Source organism: Cervus elaphus, chromosome 24 (assembly GCF_910594005.1).
Source record: "Cervus elaphus chromosome 24, mCerEla1.1, whole genome shotgun sequence".
Taxonomy (NCBI): domain Eukaryota; kingdom Metazoa; phylum Chordata; class Mammalia; order Artiodactyla; family Cervidae; genus Cervus; species Cervus elaphus.
Window position 1 is genome coordinate 19,507,152 of NC_057838.1, and position 16,617 is coordinate 19,523,768.

The following is a 16,617-nucleotide window of genomic DNA, read 5'->3' on the forward strand; positions in this document are numbered from 1 at the left end:
CTTACAGTGGCCATTTTTACCATAACAATTAGATAAGTTTTTATCTCGGCTGTGGTCTTGTGCAGTCAACCTGTTGGTTGGAATCCTTGCTCTGGGCATTGTGCTAAATGCTTCAAAAGCCAAGAATTCACTCACTGTTAGGACCCAGGTTCAGATCTTCCCTGGTGGCTCATATGGTAAAGCGTTTGCCTATAATGCCGGTAGACCCCAGTTGAATCCCTGGGTCGGGAAGATCCCCTGGAGAAGGAAATGGCAACCAACTCTGGTACTCTTGCCTGGAAAATCCCATGGATGGAGGCTGGCAGACTACAGTCCATGTGGTCACAAAGAGTCAGACTCAACTGAGGGATTTTCACTTGAAGAGAACATTCTTTTCATCAGCTCAGAGTCAACTGATTTGGAGCTTTAATTACTCACCTCTGCAGCATCCCTTCACCCCAGCATGTGACATAACCATGGGAATGACATCACATCTCCTTTGCTATTTCTTAATGCTTAGAACAGTATTTCCACTTTACAGATGAGGAGACTGTGCGGGGAGTTTAAATACCTTCTGTGCAGAAGAATGGCCATAAGACAGGCCTCCACTGCCCAGCAGTCCCACTGTCCTCCAGGGTCCCTTCCTAGAGCCATTCTAAAAAATGAAAATGCTGATGCTCACAGTAACTGTGGTTGTACAACTGTTAAAAGTGTATTTCCTATTTTTGAGTAGATAACATTCACACGATCAAGATTTTAAAAGTGCATAAACTCTTCCAGTTTCCACATTTCCTTCCTGGAGGCTCCCACTGATAACTGTTTTCTTATATATCATCAGGAGTTATTCATAGTTTATGTTTCAGTGTGTGCTACACACAGAGAGGTAAAATATTAATCTCTCCATTGGCTTTCCGCCTTGGGGATCATTCCGTATGCATTCAGAGTGTTCTCATTCTCCTCATGTTCCTTAAGAGCTGCGTTGTGTCCCAGAGAATGGATTGACCATATTGTTTTTTAACCAATCCCCTGTTGATGGGCACTTGGGTTATTTCCCATCTTTTGTTATGTTGAAGTGCTGTCGTAGATACCATTTTACATATCATAGTTCTCTGTGTGTACAAGCTTATAAGAAGGAGAAATCCCTGAAGGTGGAATTCCTAGGCCCGCCAGCTGTTGCCTGCCCTTGGCCATTTTTTCGTCTGTTCTGTAACTCAGATTCTCAAACATCTCCTGTGATCTCCTCCCAGGGGGTGTCAGAGGTTTTCCACATCCACTGTCATTGGGAGGCTCTACTTGGGGTTCAGGGTTCAGAGTTCAAGCTGTCTAGACTCCTACTTGACTTAAGATGTTAGGGACCAGAAAAGCCTGGAGAACAAGAAGACCTGTGTGATCAGCATAGTTAGAATTTCCCAGAATCCATCACAGGGAGTGTTGAAGTCAAGCTTCTTAAAAATAGAGCTCGAGATGGGGATTCTTTTACTTATTTAATAATATGTATTTTTATTGGAGTATAGCTGCTTTACAGTGTCATGCTAGCTTCTGCCGTATAGCAGAGTGACTCGGCTGTGTGTGTACACGCACCCCTCTGTTTTTCCTCCCTCCCCATCTAGGTCCCCACAGAGCTCTGAGTAGATCCCCTGTGCCTTGCAGGAGGTCCTCAGTAGTTCTCTGTTGTGTACATGGATTGTGGATCCCAGTCTCCCAGTCCATCCCACTCTCCCGTCCCGCCTTGGTGTCCATGCTTTCGTTCTCTGTGTCTGTGTCTCCGTTTCTGCTTTGCAAATAAGATCACCTCTGCCTTTTTTTCCCCCCTAGATTCTACATATGTGGGTTAATAGCAATATTTGTTTTTCTCTTTCTGACTGACTTCACTCTGTTTGACCGTCTCTAGATTCGTCCATGTGTCAGCATATGGCACAGTCCTGCTCCTTATTATGGCTGAGTAATAACTCCTGCAAAAATTGCCTGAGTGAGGGCTGCAGTCCAGGGCAGGGGAGGACTAGACCATGGGTTTGAGAAGTCTAGCCTCAGCCTGATCTTGCCGGGAGCTCTGGAGAGTGAGGGGTCCCAGAGAGATGCTCCCATTTGGGGCAGTGGAGCTGGGCTTTGGTTCTGTTCATTGGCTGCAGACCAGAGAAGGGGAGTCGATAAACTCAGGATGGGGGGCCTCTGAACCAGACAGCTCCCACTGTGCAAGGAAAATCTTTAGAAGGTTGCAGGTGGGCGGAGTGAGCTGTGCCCTCTGCGGTAGCTGGGATGTGGACACTGACCTGGTAAAGGGGAGCTCAGTGGAGCCGGGGTGTCCCTGAGAGCTCAGTTGGTGAAGAATCCGCCTGCAACGTAGGAGACCCTGGTTCGATTCCTGAGTCAGGAGATCTGCTGGAGAAGGGATAGGCTACCCACTCCAGTATTCTTGGGCTTCCCCAGTGGCTCAGCTGGTAAAGAATCCGCCTGCAATGAGGGAGACCTGAGTTATATCCCTGGGTTGGGAAGATTCCCTGGAGAAGGGAAAGGCTACCCAGTCCAGTATTCTGGCCTGGAGAATTCCATGGACTGTATAGTCCATGAGGGGTCGAAAAGAGTTGGACATGACTGAGTGACTTTCACTTTCACTTTTCACTCACTTTCAGTGGAGCAGCGCCTGCCTGTGTTTCTCAGGAGCCTTTGGAATGAACGGCTTTGCCTCTGGTTGATCCCTGACAAGGCCCTAAGGTGGTGTGCTCTGGGGACATGCAAACCTGACCGAAGCCTCCCTCCACCTGCAGAACTGGTTTATCAGTATTCTTCCCTGGGGCACACCCTGGATCTGCAAGGCCAGTCTGCACCGAATTCGGATGTTACTTTTTGCTGTTCACTTAAGCAGTTTTGTTATTTTTGTTTTCAACTCTCATTTGAAACGAGGGGAGATGAAAAGAAATCAATATTTACTGAATGAAAAAATAAAATCAATAGGAACCAAAGTTATTTCTGTAACCTTTCAGGAAAGAATTGTGAGCAGTATCATGGTGGTATAAATAACTTGACCATATCTATTTTAACTCCTTGGAGGGACCTAATGATTTCAGAGATGGGGGCCTTATTGATATATCGTGTTTGTTGTGAGTCTCACATGGGGAAGGTAAAAAGAAGCACCACTGACCTTGTGTTGACAATGTGCCATTGGTTTTACAAGGGTCCTCAAGTGTCATCATTATGGAGCAGTGTTGACTGACTGCCACTTTGGGCAGAGGACAAGCTGCAGTGTATACGAGAGAAATTAACACAACATTGTAAATCAAAGCAAAACTGCAGTGTAGGGATGTCCCTGGTGGTCCAGTGGTTAAGACCCTGCCTTCCAATGCAGTGGGGCATGAGTTTGATCCATGACTGGGGAGTTAAGATCCCACACGCCTCTGGGTGTGCCTGAAAAAAACACCCTGCAGTGTGACATGCATCCCCTAAAGCTGATGGGCGTCTCCTTGCGGACGGAACGTCTACCATCACAGTTTGTTGTGTACATTTGGTTCCAGACCACCGCAGTAAAGTGAGTATCACAGTAAAGTGAGACATGAATTTTTTGGTTTCCCAGTGTTATATAAAAATTATGTTTGTACTGTATTGTGGTCTATTACCTCTGCAATAGCATTATGTCTAAAAAATGTACATACCTTAAGTGAAAAATACTCTATTGCTAAAAAAAAAATGCTAACCATCATCTGAGCCTTCATGTGTCATTGTCTTTTTGTTACTGGAGGATCTGGCCTTGATATTTGATGACTGCTGACCGATCAAGGTGGTTATTGCTGAAGGTCGGGGCAACTATGGCAATTTCTTAAAATAGGACAACAGCAAAGATTGCCGCATAGATTGACACTTCCTTGCATGAACGACTTCTCTGCAGCCTACAGTGCTATTTGGCAGCACTTGACCAAATAGTGGAGAACTTCTTTCAAAACTGGAGTCAGTCCTTTCAAACCGTGCCACTGCTTTATCACCTTAGTTTATGTAATATTCTAAGTCCTTTGTTGTTATTTCAGCAAACTTCGCAACATTTTCACCAACAAACTTCACAACTCTGTCTCAAGACACCACTTCCTTGGCTCTTCCGTAAGAAGTGACTTCTCATCCACTCAAGCTTTATCAGGAGAGGCAGCAATTACTTCCCGTCTTCAGGGTCTACTTCTAATTCTAGTTCTCTTGCTGTTTCCACCATATCTGCAGTTACTTCCCCTACTGAAGTCTTGAAACCCCTTGAAGTCATCTATGGGGGTTGAATTCAACTTCTTCCAAATTCCTGTTAATGTTGATATCTTGACCTCTTCCTGTGAATCATGAATTTTCTTCATGGCAGTGACAATGGTGGATCCTTCCCAGAGGTTTTCAGTTAACTTTGCCCAGATCCATAAGAGGAACCCCTGTCTATGGCAACTGTATAGCGTTACAAAATGTATTTATTGAATAGTAATACTTGGAAGTTGAAACGACTCCTTGATCCATGGGCTGCAGAATGAATGTTGTGTTGTGTGATAAGTCACTTCAGTCATGTCCAACTATTTGTGACCCTGTGGACCTAGCCTGCCAGGCTCCTCTGTCTGTGGGATTCTGTAGGCAAGAACACTGGAGTGGGCTGCCATGCCCTCCTCCAGGGGATCTTCCTGACCCAGGGATCAAACCCATGTCTCTTATGTCTCCTGCATTGGCAGGCAGATTCTTTACCTCTAGCGCCACCTGGGAAGCCCAGCTATGTAGCCTTACAAAATGTATTTATTAAATAATAAGACTTATAGCATACTAACACATATATATGGAATTTAGAAAGATGGTAATGATAACCCTATATGCAAAACAGAAAAAGAGACACAGATGTACAGAACAGACTTTTGGACTCTGTGGGAGAAGGCGAGGGTGGGATGTTTCGAGAGAACAGCATCGAAACATGTATATTATCTATAGTGAAACAGATCACCAGCCCAGGCTGGATGCATGAGACAAGTGCTCAGGGCTGGTGCGCTGGGAAGACCCGGAGGAATTGGGGGGAGAGGGAGGTGGGAGGGGGGATCGGGATGGGGGATACATGTAAATCCATGGCTGATTCATGTCAATGTATGACAAAACCCACTACAATATTGTAAACTAATTAGCCTCCAACTAATAAAAATAAATGAAAATAAATAAATAAATAAAAATAAAAACATTTCTTGGCAAAATGCCTATTTACATTAAAAATAAATAAATAAATAATAAGACTTGAAAGTTGAAATGACCCATGAGCTGCAGAATGAATGCTGTGTTAGCCGGCATGAAAACAACATTGACTTTGTACATCTCAGAGATCTTGGATGACCAGATGCCTTGTCAATGAGTGGTCAGATTTTGAAAGCAATCCTTTTTCAGAGCAGTAGGTCTTAAAATATTTAATAAACAATGTTGTAAACAGATGTGCTGTCATCCAGGCCTTGTTGTTCCATTTTGAGAGCATAGGCAGGGTAGATTTAGTGTAATTCTTAAGGGCAGCAGGATTTTCGGAATGGTAAATGAGCATTTAATGTTGCAATAGCCCAAAACAAGAAGATGAGCCTGTCCTTTGGAGTCAGGCATTGACTTTGTCTCCAGCTATGAAAGTCCTGTAGAGCATCTTCTTCCCTGCATGCGTGCTCAGTCCTGTCTGACCTTTGCCACCCCATGGACTGCCAGGCCCCTCTGTCTTTGATATTCTCCAGGCAAGAATACTGGAGTGGGTTGCCATTTTCTTCTCCAGGGATTCTTTCCAACCCAGGATCAAACCTACATGTCCTGCATTGGCAGGTGGATTCTTTACCACTGAGCCGCCTGGGAAGCCTGCTGTCTTCTTCCAGTAGAAGGGTATTTGTCTACACTGAGAATTTATTTTATAGTGTGGTTAACCTTCGTGAATTATCTTATCTAGTTCTTCTGGAGAACCAGCTGCAGCTCAGCATCTGCACTTGCTGCTTCACCTTGCACTTTGATGTTAAGGAGACGGCTTCTTTCCTTCAATTTCATGAACCAACCTCTGCCAACTTCAGATTTTCTTCTGCAGCTTCCTCACCTCTCTCAGCCTTCCTGGAATTGAGGAGAGTTAGGGGCCTGACTCTGGATTAGGTATTGGCTTAAGGGAACGCTGTGGCTGGTTTGGTCTGCTACCCAGGCCACTGAAACTTTCTCCACATCAGCAATAAGGCTGTTTTGCTTTCTTATCATTATGTTTTTTTGCTGGAGCTGCACTTTTCATTTCCTTCAAGGATGTTCCCTTTGCATTCACAACTTGGCTAACTTTGGCGCAAGAGGCTGAACTTTCAGTCTGCCTGGGCTTTCGACACACATTCCTCACTAAGCTTAATCATTTCTAGCTTTTGATTTAAAGTGAGAGACGTGCGACTCCTCCTTTCACTTGAACAATTGGAGGCCATGGCAGGGTTATTAGTGGCCTAATTTCAGCATTGCTGTGTCTCAGGGAGCAGGGAGGCCTGCGGAGAGAGCGAAAGACGGGAACGACTGGTCGGGAGACACAGTGCTATTTGTCCCCAGGGCTTGAGCGCACATTTCCCAAGAAGGCCCTTCTCTTACAAACTGCTCTACGGTTCGCTCTCAGGAGATCTGTGACATCAGTTCGGGTTTCACCAGTTGACCCACTAACGTCCTTTCTCTGGTCTAGCGTTGCCTTCAATGATTGTGTCTCTGCAGTCTCTTCAGTGTGGAATGGTCTGTCTGATTTTTCCTGACTTTGACACATGTGAGGAGTCCAGGACAGAGCAGCCCATCATTGGATGTTAAAGTCAGTGTGGAGGGAGCCTCTGACTCTTGGTGTTCCGTAGCCACCACGGAGGCAGGAGAGAAAGAAAGGGAAGAACATGTGTTTGGATCGTGGTGACCTTATCTCTATTTTACTACTTCTGTTGTCACAAAAGTCCCTTTCGCAGACTTGCTATCCAGAGCTAATAGTTCAAGTTGGACTTGATTGCATGTCCTATTAATAATAATTAATAAAACACAACAGCTTAGCTCAAAGATAACATCCTTGGGGGACTTCCCTGGTGGTCCAGTGGTTAAGACTCTGTGCTTCCAATGCAGAGGGCACAGGTTCGATCCCTGGTTGGGGGACTTAAAGGTGACATTCTTAGAAGAGTGGCTAAAGTTGCTTGAAGGATTATCACCCACCACGTCCTGTTCTGTGAACTTGCCTGAATTACCTCACTTAATCCTCAACAACGGCCCTATCCTCTAGGTACTATTATTTTTCATATTTTTGGCCAAGCACCCGAGTCCATAGTAATTACACCGTCAGATATGGAGTCCGGCACAGGTATTTAGCAGTTCCCCGAAACCCAGGCTTCTTCTGCCGGGCTGCAGGCTGGTTTCTGGTCAATGGCTGTGCAGAGGCAGCTCTTTGTCACCAACGGAGTGAGCAAGAAGGGCTCTTGGTTACTTCCTCTTTGAGGCTCTGCCAGGAGCAGGATCCTCTACTTTTTGAATGCAGGGGACTCCAAGCCCTATTTTGCATATTTAAAGATAAAGAATTGAAACAATCCAGGAGTCTATAAATAGCCTGCTTTCCCTCCCTAACCCCACCCCTCCCAGCCTGGGAAGAATTTCCCAACACCCCCACCTAAGGTGGTCCCCCCAGCCAGCCCCGCGCCGATTCCACCCAACTGCTGCCCCCGGCACTCTGTCCTGTCGCCCAGTTCTGCTTTCTTCCCAGCACTTCACCTGAAATCCCCTTTCTTTCTTCTTCCTCACTTGGTGGTGGTGGGCTTTTCCACCAGGACGTGACTGAACCGCAAGGGGGCAGTGACCACCCTGTCTGGGTCACCAGGGGATGCCTGGAATTTAGAAAACACTCAAAATCTTGGTTGCTGTTGTTGTTTGTCTAAGCTTAAAAAAAAAATTTTTTTTTTAATGAAAGTATAGTTGATTTGGGGCTTCCCAGGTAACTCAGTGGTAAAGACTCCACTTGTCAATGGAGGAGACGTGGGTTCGATCCCTGGATTGGGAAGATTCCCTGGAAAAGGAAATGGCAACCCTCTCCAGTATTCTTGGCCTGGGAAATCCCATGGATAGAGGAGCCTGAGGGGCTACAGTCTCTGGGGTCGCGAAAGAGTTGGACATGACTGAGCGACTATGCAACAGCTACAATAGTTGATTTACAATGTTGTATTCATTACTGCGGTACAGCAGAGTGATTCACACAAATACATTCTTTTTTAAAAAATCCTCTTTTCCTTGGGACTTCCCCAGAGGTCCAATGATTAAGACCCTGCACTTCCAATGCAGGGGGCCTGGGTTCTATCCCTGGTTGGGGAACTAAGATCCCATGTGCTATGGGGTGCAGTCACACAAAAAAATTTTTTCCACTATAGTTCTTATAGGATATTGCATATAATTTCCTGTGCTATGCAGTAGGACCTTGTTGTTTATCCTTCCTATATAGAGAAGCTTACATCTGCTAACCCCAACCTCCCACTCCATCTCTCCCCCACCCCTTCCCCCTTGGCATCCACAAGTCTGTTCTCTGTGTCCATTCAGAATCTTTTTTTTTTCCTTGCATGAATGAAAGAAGATTTTCTTTACCAAAGCCTCTGTGAATAGCACTCGTTTCAGAAAAGTCAGCCTGGGTAAAGTGCTTGAGAGACGTGGATCTTCTTCTGAAGACCCAAAGCTAGTTATTAATCATGATCATGAATGGTGATAACGAGGGGAGAGGGGTGACCTGGCTATGGGAGGGCCCGAGTCACTGGCCTCAGGCCTGCAGGCCAGGAGGCAGAAGGGGGAGCCAGCAGGGAGAGGCTGAATGCCCGGCGTGGAGTTTCCGGTGGAGACGCAGTTCTGTGCTGGTGGCCAGTGTGGGAGAACCTTTCTTTTTTATTGAGTTGGGCTGACAGCTTTGCACTGACTCACACACTCAAAACGGGGGGTTCCGATGCCAGGGCAAACAAAGATGAGCCATGGGGTTAGAGAAGCATCTGCCGGTCTGTCCAGCTGTCAGGACTGGCTCCTGATTTAAAGCGTCACCAGCAAACTCTGAACAGTAGCATCGCCACAGTGGATTAAAGACTGAGGGCATAGTGTGCCTGACGCGGGCCGCTCACTCTCAGACTTCGATTTCTGGCTTGAGTGGTGAGCCTCTGTGTGGTCCTGATCGTGGCGCTTCCCCTGGCAGAGGCTCAGCTTCGGGTCACTGCATCAGATGTTTATTTGGTGTCTCCTCTGTCCCAGCTGTTCGGGGGTACAGCAGTGAACAAGGCCGATCGTACCTTTCCCCTTGGGCAGAAGATGTAGACGTGTTATACATTCTCACCCCCAAGGCCCCATTGTTTTAGGCGCTGCTGGAAAAGGAAGCTGGTGTTAACTGTGTGAGGACACAAATCTCATATCATCTAGAAAATTTATGCTCACTGAAAGAATTCTTTTAGACTGAACTAAATGGAGATTTTGTATACTCTTGAAAGTCACTCAGTCGTGTCCGACTCTTTGCGACCCCGTGCCCTATACAGTCCATGGAATTCTCCAGGCCAGAATACTGGACTGGGTAGCCTTTCCCTTCTCCAGGGGATCTTCCCAACCCAGGGATCAAACCCAGGTCTCCCACATTGCAGGCGGATTCTTTACCAGCTGAGCCACCAGGGAAGCCCTTTTATATACTCTTGTGATTACCTAAAAAGGAAAATTGATGAAGGAAAATAAATCGGTGAAGATATTCCTAAAATGGCCCTTCTCTGTTAGCTTTTTTTTTTTAAGAATCTTTTTTTTTTTTTTAATATATTTTATTTATTGATTTTACTGCTCCAGGACTTAGTTGCAACACTCAGGCTCTTCATTCTTTGAGGCAGTATGTGGGATCTCGTTCACCGACCAGGGATCAAATTCAGGCTCCCTGCATCGGGAGCACAGAATCTTAGCCACTGGACCAGACCACCAGGGAAGTCCCTTAAGGAGTCGTTTTTTTTTTTAATTTTTTTTTTAAGAATCCTTTTTTAAGTATTTTCACATACTCTGGTCCTCTGTGTCATCAAGAGTGTGAGCAGTGCAGCGTTCCTTAGAAGAGTCCATGGAAGAACCGATAGCCATCGGTGCTGGGCTCATAAGCCAGCTGGCTTTTGACTCCTGGTTCTGGGAACGATGCCACACGTGCCCGGTTCACCATGTTGCCGTCTCCACCCCGCAACCTCTGGTCCCAGGGTTTCAGAGAGTGCTCTGCTCTGGCCTCGGGGGTTTTCTTACGTGTGCTGTGACGCCGTTCCCAAGTTTTGAGCCGGCACATGGCAGGCAATGGTAACTGCTTCACGACTGCTCTCCAGTCTGGCCAGCAGAAGGTGTAGGCCCATCTCTGGCTGGAGGGAACTGAAAATGTGAGAGACGGAGCATCTCTGAATCAGTGACGTGTGGATAGTGTGAGGGTGATGAGCCTTCTGCGGGAGGAGGCGGAGAAGGCCGTGATCTCAGCTAACCGGAGTCCTCCCAGCCTGCACTCATACCTGCCTGGGAAGGGAACCTGAGGCTGAGCTCTGAGCCCGGGAAGAGAGTTCCGAAGGAGGCAACAGCCTGTGCAAAGGCGTAGAGTTGGAAAATATTCTTGATCAGCTCCCAAACTGGGCTTTTGGGTAGTGGTGCAGTATGGAAGCTCTATTTGTTGTTCTGTTGCTCAGTCGTGTCCGACTCTTTGTGACCCCATGGACAGCCTGTCCTTCACTATCTTCTGGAATTTGCTCAAACTCATGTCCTTTGAGTTGGTGATGCCATCCAACCGTCTATCATCTGTCGCCCCCTTCTCCTCCTGCCCTCAATCTTTCCCAACATTAGGGTCTTTCCCAATGAGTTGGCTCTTCATATCAGGTGGCCAAAGTAGTGTAGCTTCAGCATCAGTCCTGTCAATGAATATTCAGGACTGATTTCCTTTAGGATTGACTGGTTTGATCTCCATGCAGACCAAGGGACTCTCAAGAGTCTTCTCTAACACCATAGTTCAAAAGCATCAGTTCTTTGGCACTTAGCCACCCAAAAAGCCTGCCAGGCTTTGATTGGGATTGTATTGAATCTATAAATCAGTTTGGGGGATGGCATGTTAACTATATTGCATCTCCTGAGCCATCAAAATCTCTCCTTTTATTTAGGTGTTCTTTGATTTCTTTCATCAGTATTTTGTAGTTTTTAGCATACTATAAAGTTAGATTTATATCTAATAAATATTTCCCTTGTTGCTGCCACTATAAATTGTCCTGTTTATTTCAACATTTAATTTCAGTTGTTCATTGCTAATATATAGATCTACAGTTGATTTTGGTACTGATCTTGCAACCTCTGACATTGCTAAGCTTATTTGTTTTAGGATCTTTTTCTGTAGATTCTATTGGGACTTATAAGTAATCTTGTTGTCAACAAATAAAGCTGTTTGGTTTTTTTTTTTTTTTTTTTTTTTACAATTTATTTATTTATTTGGCCATGTGACATGTGGGATCTTAGTTCCCTGGCCAGGGATCAAAGCTGTGCCGCCTGCAGTGGAAGCACAGAGTCCCAAATAAAGTTTCATTTTTTCCTTTTCAGTCTATATGCCTTTTATTTCTTTTCCTTATTGCAGCCCGCAGAAGAACATGGAATATGAATGGTGAAAAAGGACGTCTTTGTTGGCTATCTTAGAGGGAAGCTTGCATTCTCTCACCACCAAGTACACTGATTATTTTGGTCTTGTCGTTCAGTTGCTCAGTCGCGTCCTACTCTTTGTGACCCCATGGACTGCAACACACCAGGCCTCTCTGTCCTTCACCAGATTATTTTGTAGGTGGCCTTTATCTGGTCAAGGAAGTTCCCTGCTATCCTGAAAGTTTTTATAATGAACGGATATTGAATTTTGTCGAATGCTTTTTCTGCGCCAGTTGATAAGAATATTCAGGTTTTCTTCCTCTGTTAATGGGCGTCTCTTGTGGCTGAGCGCAGGTTCTAGGTGCCCAGGCTTCAGTGGTTGCCGCTTGCGGGCTCATTAGGGTGGCATTCAGGCCTTCAGGCGCTGGGGCTTTAGTGATTGGGTGTGTGGGCTCAGTTGCCCTGCAGCATGTGGAATCTTCCCGGGCCAGGGATCAAACCCATGTCCCCTGCACTAGCAAGCAGATTCTCATCCACCGTACGCGAGGGAAGTCCTGTGCCCTTATTCTTTGGCGGCTTTTGATAGCCTGGAAAGAGTTGATCCAGCAGCTTGTAATGCTCCGCCGAGACTTGGGCGCGCTGGTAGCCGAGCTCGGGTTCTTCTTTTTGCTCTTCCTGTGGCTGCAGCCCTTTGGGCTTTGCCCGTGTCTGACTTCTGCACACACCTTAGAACAGGATAAAGTTGTGAAACTCAGTTCAGACACAGGATGCAGGAGGAAGCCCTCGACTCCATGGCTAGATCTAAGTTGACTCGCCTCACCTTGCTGAGGCTCTGCTGAGTGCCCGGCCCCAGGGCAGCTGTGGGGACAGTATGTCCCTGCGGCGTTTCTCTGAGCGGGTCTCTTAGCAGGTGCCCAAGAGGAGGCTTTGTTTAGCAGGAACTGTTTGCTCCTGTCTCTGTCCTCCCGGCTTCCTCCAAAGGCATCGAGACCAGGGCGGAGGCAGGACGGAAAACCTCTGTGTCTCACCAGCAGGCAGCTTCCAGCAGCCAGGAGGCCTGCAGGGAGCCTGCGGGCCCGGGAAGGGGAAACGTGGGGACGGGCTGCGCTCCAGCCTAACCGGGGTTGTTTCGTAAGCAGAGGCCGAGGGGGTGGGGAACTTTCTGGAGGAAAGTCTTTGTTTTCACCTGGCACACGGGTGATTTGAAAGTGAGAAAGTCGGGGAGAGTGAGGCATGGGAGAGAGGCTGGCTTGGGGGAGTGATGTTGCCGAAGCCGGGGGTGCGGGTCACTGTTAACTGTGCCTTTGAACCAAGGGTGTGGCGGCTGGAGACGGAAGCGGTCAGGGGCCAGGCATATACTCCTGCCCGTTGTCTTGTCCCCTCTGGGGAGTCATTTTCCAAAACCCGACCAAAGAGCAGCAGAGGGGACGCTGACGGCCCTCTGGAGGCAGGGGGCCTGGCGCGTTTTATCTTTCATCCAGGGCTCTGTTTGTGCAAAGGTCTAGACAGACAGCTCTGCCAGCCGGTTTGGAGCCTGTGGTCAGCAGTCTGAGGAATCCGAGGCAGCCATCTCCCATTTGAGCTCGCGGGGGAGTTTCCTGTCTGCCCCCGAGAGCTGTGATGCAGGAGGGGCTCCCCACGTCACCCCAAGGCCCCCCCGGACATCTGTGCCACCTGTCACCCGCGTCCCCTCCTCCCCGCCGCCTCTGTATTCCTCCGGCTGGATTCTGCTCCTTATCCAACCCTGCCGGACACAGGCTCCCCCTCTCTGAGCCATCTCCACCGCCTGTGTTTTCTAAGCCTGAAGTTCCACTTGTGGCTCTTCCTGCTCAGTGATCTTCACTGGCTCCCCACTGCCCACCCCTACTCGCCCCTACCGTCTTCTTTCTCTCCAGGACCTGTTGCCCCCTTTCCTGCGCCAGTTTAGTTTCCATCACACAGGGAGGGTTTGCTAACAGTGGACAGCTCACCCGCCCCCAAATATCTGCCCCATGCTTCTCCAGCCTCACCTTCCCACCAGGTTCCCCCCGCCGCCCGACCGCCTCCGCTGGAAGCCTTCTTCGCTTCTCCACGTGTTCGAATCCTGCAGCCCCTGAGCCCACCCTGAACCACACCTGCTCTTTACAGAGGACGTGCCTGCCTTCCTGCCCTCCAGCAGCCTTCCTCACAGATGGTACCTCCCTGATGGCGTTCGTCCCGGTTTTCTTTTTTTTTTTTTTTTTTAAGTATTTATTTGAGCTGTGCTGGGGCTTAGCTGCAGCATGCGGGATCTTGAATCTTCATTTGGGCATGTGGGCTCTTTAGTTACAGCATGTGGGATCTAGTTCCCCGACCAGGGATCAAACCCGGGCCCCCCTGCGCGGAGTCTTAACCACTGGGCCACCAGGGAAGTCCTCGTCCCCTTTTTCTTTTAATGTCCCCGTGTCTGGGTCTGAAGCCCCTTGTCCTTTGAGGCAGGGCCCGGGTCTAAACTGTCCTCACGGTGCACTTATTGCCTGCTGACAACTCGCGTGCTTAGATGAGCCACCGGTTAACGATTGCCGTCTGCTCAGAGCTTCTCAAACATCATCCCGTGTTACTCTTCTCAGAATACATCCGCAGGGACTTTTAATACTTGGTCAAATGTTTACTAGAGCACTACCAGCCATTCTAAGTGTTTTGCTCGAATTGTCTCACTTAATCTTCACATCAACTCTTTGTGGTAGGTTTTCTTCTTACCCCATCTTAAAGATGAGGAGGCTGAGGCCTAGCGAGGTTAACTGGCCCATCAGGACTTGTGTTTGTTAAGTGAGTGAGTGACCCACGGGGTTTGCTGGCTGTGATTCCAGCTCCTTTCAGGCGCACTTGTTCCGACTGAAGACCAGCCTCTGGCTTACACTCAGGTTTCCTTCTCCTCTCTCTGGGCACCATATGACAATAATATACCCTAATCGCTGTGGTTTTCCATCAGTGATACATGCTTACAATCCCTCAGTGGCTCTTGTGTACTTGCTTTGTCATTTTTTATCCCAGACTAATTTCTTTTTCCCCCAGGCCGGTACTGAGTTGGCATCGTGCTGCCTGGGTTTTTAATCAAGGCAGCCCACACCCACAGTGTCAAATCCAGCAGGCACTTACTTCTGGCAGGCGCCCAGGGCTGGATGCCAGGCCTGCTGCTGGGGCCGGACCACACAGCTTCTCCAAATATTTACTTCACCAGGATCTGGCCAAAGCATTGAATGGCGTAACTCACTCTCTCCTGCGTCAAGGTTTCCTTAGGATCGTCCTTGGCAAAATGGAAACCAGTGTAGCCTTGTGTTCCTAAGCAGGGCTGGGAACATCGTTAGGACTCAATAAATAATCACTGAATAAATAACTTTATTCTTCTTTCCACTGTAAAAACTGGGGTCACCCGAATGGGAAACCAGGGAAGTTCTGAAAACACATGCGTCAGTTAGCGGTTGCTGCATGACAAACAGCCCTAAAATCTTGGCGGCGTCACATGATGGGGGTCACTGCAATTGGCCCCGCTGATCATGACCCCAGCTTGCTTCTGTGTCCGGAGGCTGGCTTTTCATCCGATCTGGACTGGGTCCATCTGGAGTAACTGGGTTTCAGGACTGTCTGAATGTCTGCCACCAGACATTTCCTCCTTAGATGCCACTGCAGAGAAGCCCAGACCAAGAGCTGGTGGAGGTAGCCTGTGACTGTCAGTGGCATTTTTCGTTTTTCTCAGCCGAGCCCGGAGCATCCAGGCTGGGACCTAGCAGCTTTGAGTCTCCTGATGTGGCGGGAAGTGGCGTCGTCACAAAGCACGTGGTGGGGTACCTGCTCCCCAGACTTAGGGGCCTGCCTGTGCTCAGCACTGTGGAGACAGTCGCTGCCCTGAATTTGAAGAAGATCAATATATAGATGTATCTGGTAGGAAGATCTTCTCTTCAAATGAAATCTTAACCAGAAAGCATAAATAAGTGGTTCTCACCAAGCTGAGCTGCTTGGGGTGGACCCAAGAGAATTCAGAGATAGCCATCCAGGGCTCCTTCTTTTTCATTTTTGCTGCCTTATGCAGCCTGTCAGATTATAGTTCTCCAATGAGGGACCATACTTGAGTCCCTCACATGGGAAGTGCAGACTCTTAACCACCAACAGAGTCCTGGGTCCTCCTGCATCTCCTTCTTAGATGCCACTGCAGGGGAGCCCAGACTGAGAGCTGGCGGAGTAGCCTCGGACTGTCACTGGCATTTTTTCATTTTTCTCAGCTGAGCCCGGAGCATCCAGATCCAGCAGAGCCTCTCGTTGAGGACCATCCAGGTTGAGCATCGTTTTGGGGGTGTGACATGGGATGGAGGTGGGGATTTATGGAGCCGTCCTCAGCCATCCCCACTGCAGCCAGGGGCTGCGCTGTGTAATCATCAGCGACCGGGTTCTTGGAGGCAACAGCTGCCTCCCAGCTGAGCCGCCCGAGAGCTCTCGGCAGAGGGGCTGTGTCTACGCCAGGGTCCCAGGTGGGGACCCAGATGTGATCCCTCACCTGGGCCCTCTGCTGCCCTCTGAACGGACCTCAACTTCCCTTTGCACAAGAATCAAAACACGAAACCCAGAACAATGCATATGCAACTTTCAAAACAGGCCAGGCGGGACATTTTTTTTTTTTTTTGGTTTAAGTGCCTGCTCTAGCTACTATGGTTGCACCGCAAGTTGCCGCTAAAGTTAGTGTGTGTTAAACAGCCACTCGCTAGGCTCACAGATTCTGTGGGTCAGGAGCGTGGGCGGGACACGGTGAACAGGGCTTTGTCTTTGCTCCATGGTGACTGGGCAGCTGGGAGAACTTGAGAGCTGGGCCGGAGGAGCCGAAGGCTTTGCTTTCTCGTGCGTTGAGCTCGGTGCTGACCGGTGACCCACCCTCAGCTGGGGCTTTGGCCAGACGCCCACTCTCAGCCTCCCCGAGTGACCTCTGGTGGGAGAGCTCCAGGGGTGCATTTGCAGGTGGGGTGGGGGCTCAGGAAAGTTGCATCAGCATCCCTGATCCAGCCGTGGAAGGCCAGCGGGGTCACTTTCACCACCTGCCAGGAGGCCGTTCAGGCGACC

The 16,617-nt window shown here is 48.5% G+C and overlaps 1 protein-coding gene and 1 non-coding gene across 4 annotated transcripts in view; both read left to right on the plus strand.

Annotated features, from left to right (window-relative positions):
• Nucleotides 1-16,617, plus strand: part of CMTM7 (CKLF like MARVEL transmembrane domain containing 7) — a 46,747-nt gene that overhangs the window by 11,093 nt on the left and 19,037 nt on the right. The gene's annotated exons all lie outside the window — the stretch shown is intronic.
• Nucleotides 7,005-7,077, plus strand: TRNAG-UCC. The gene has a single exon. It is a non-coding gene; the product is annotated as a tRNA-Gly (tRNA).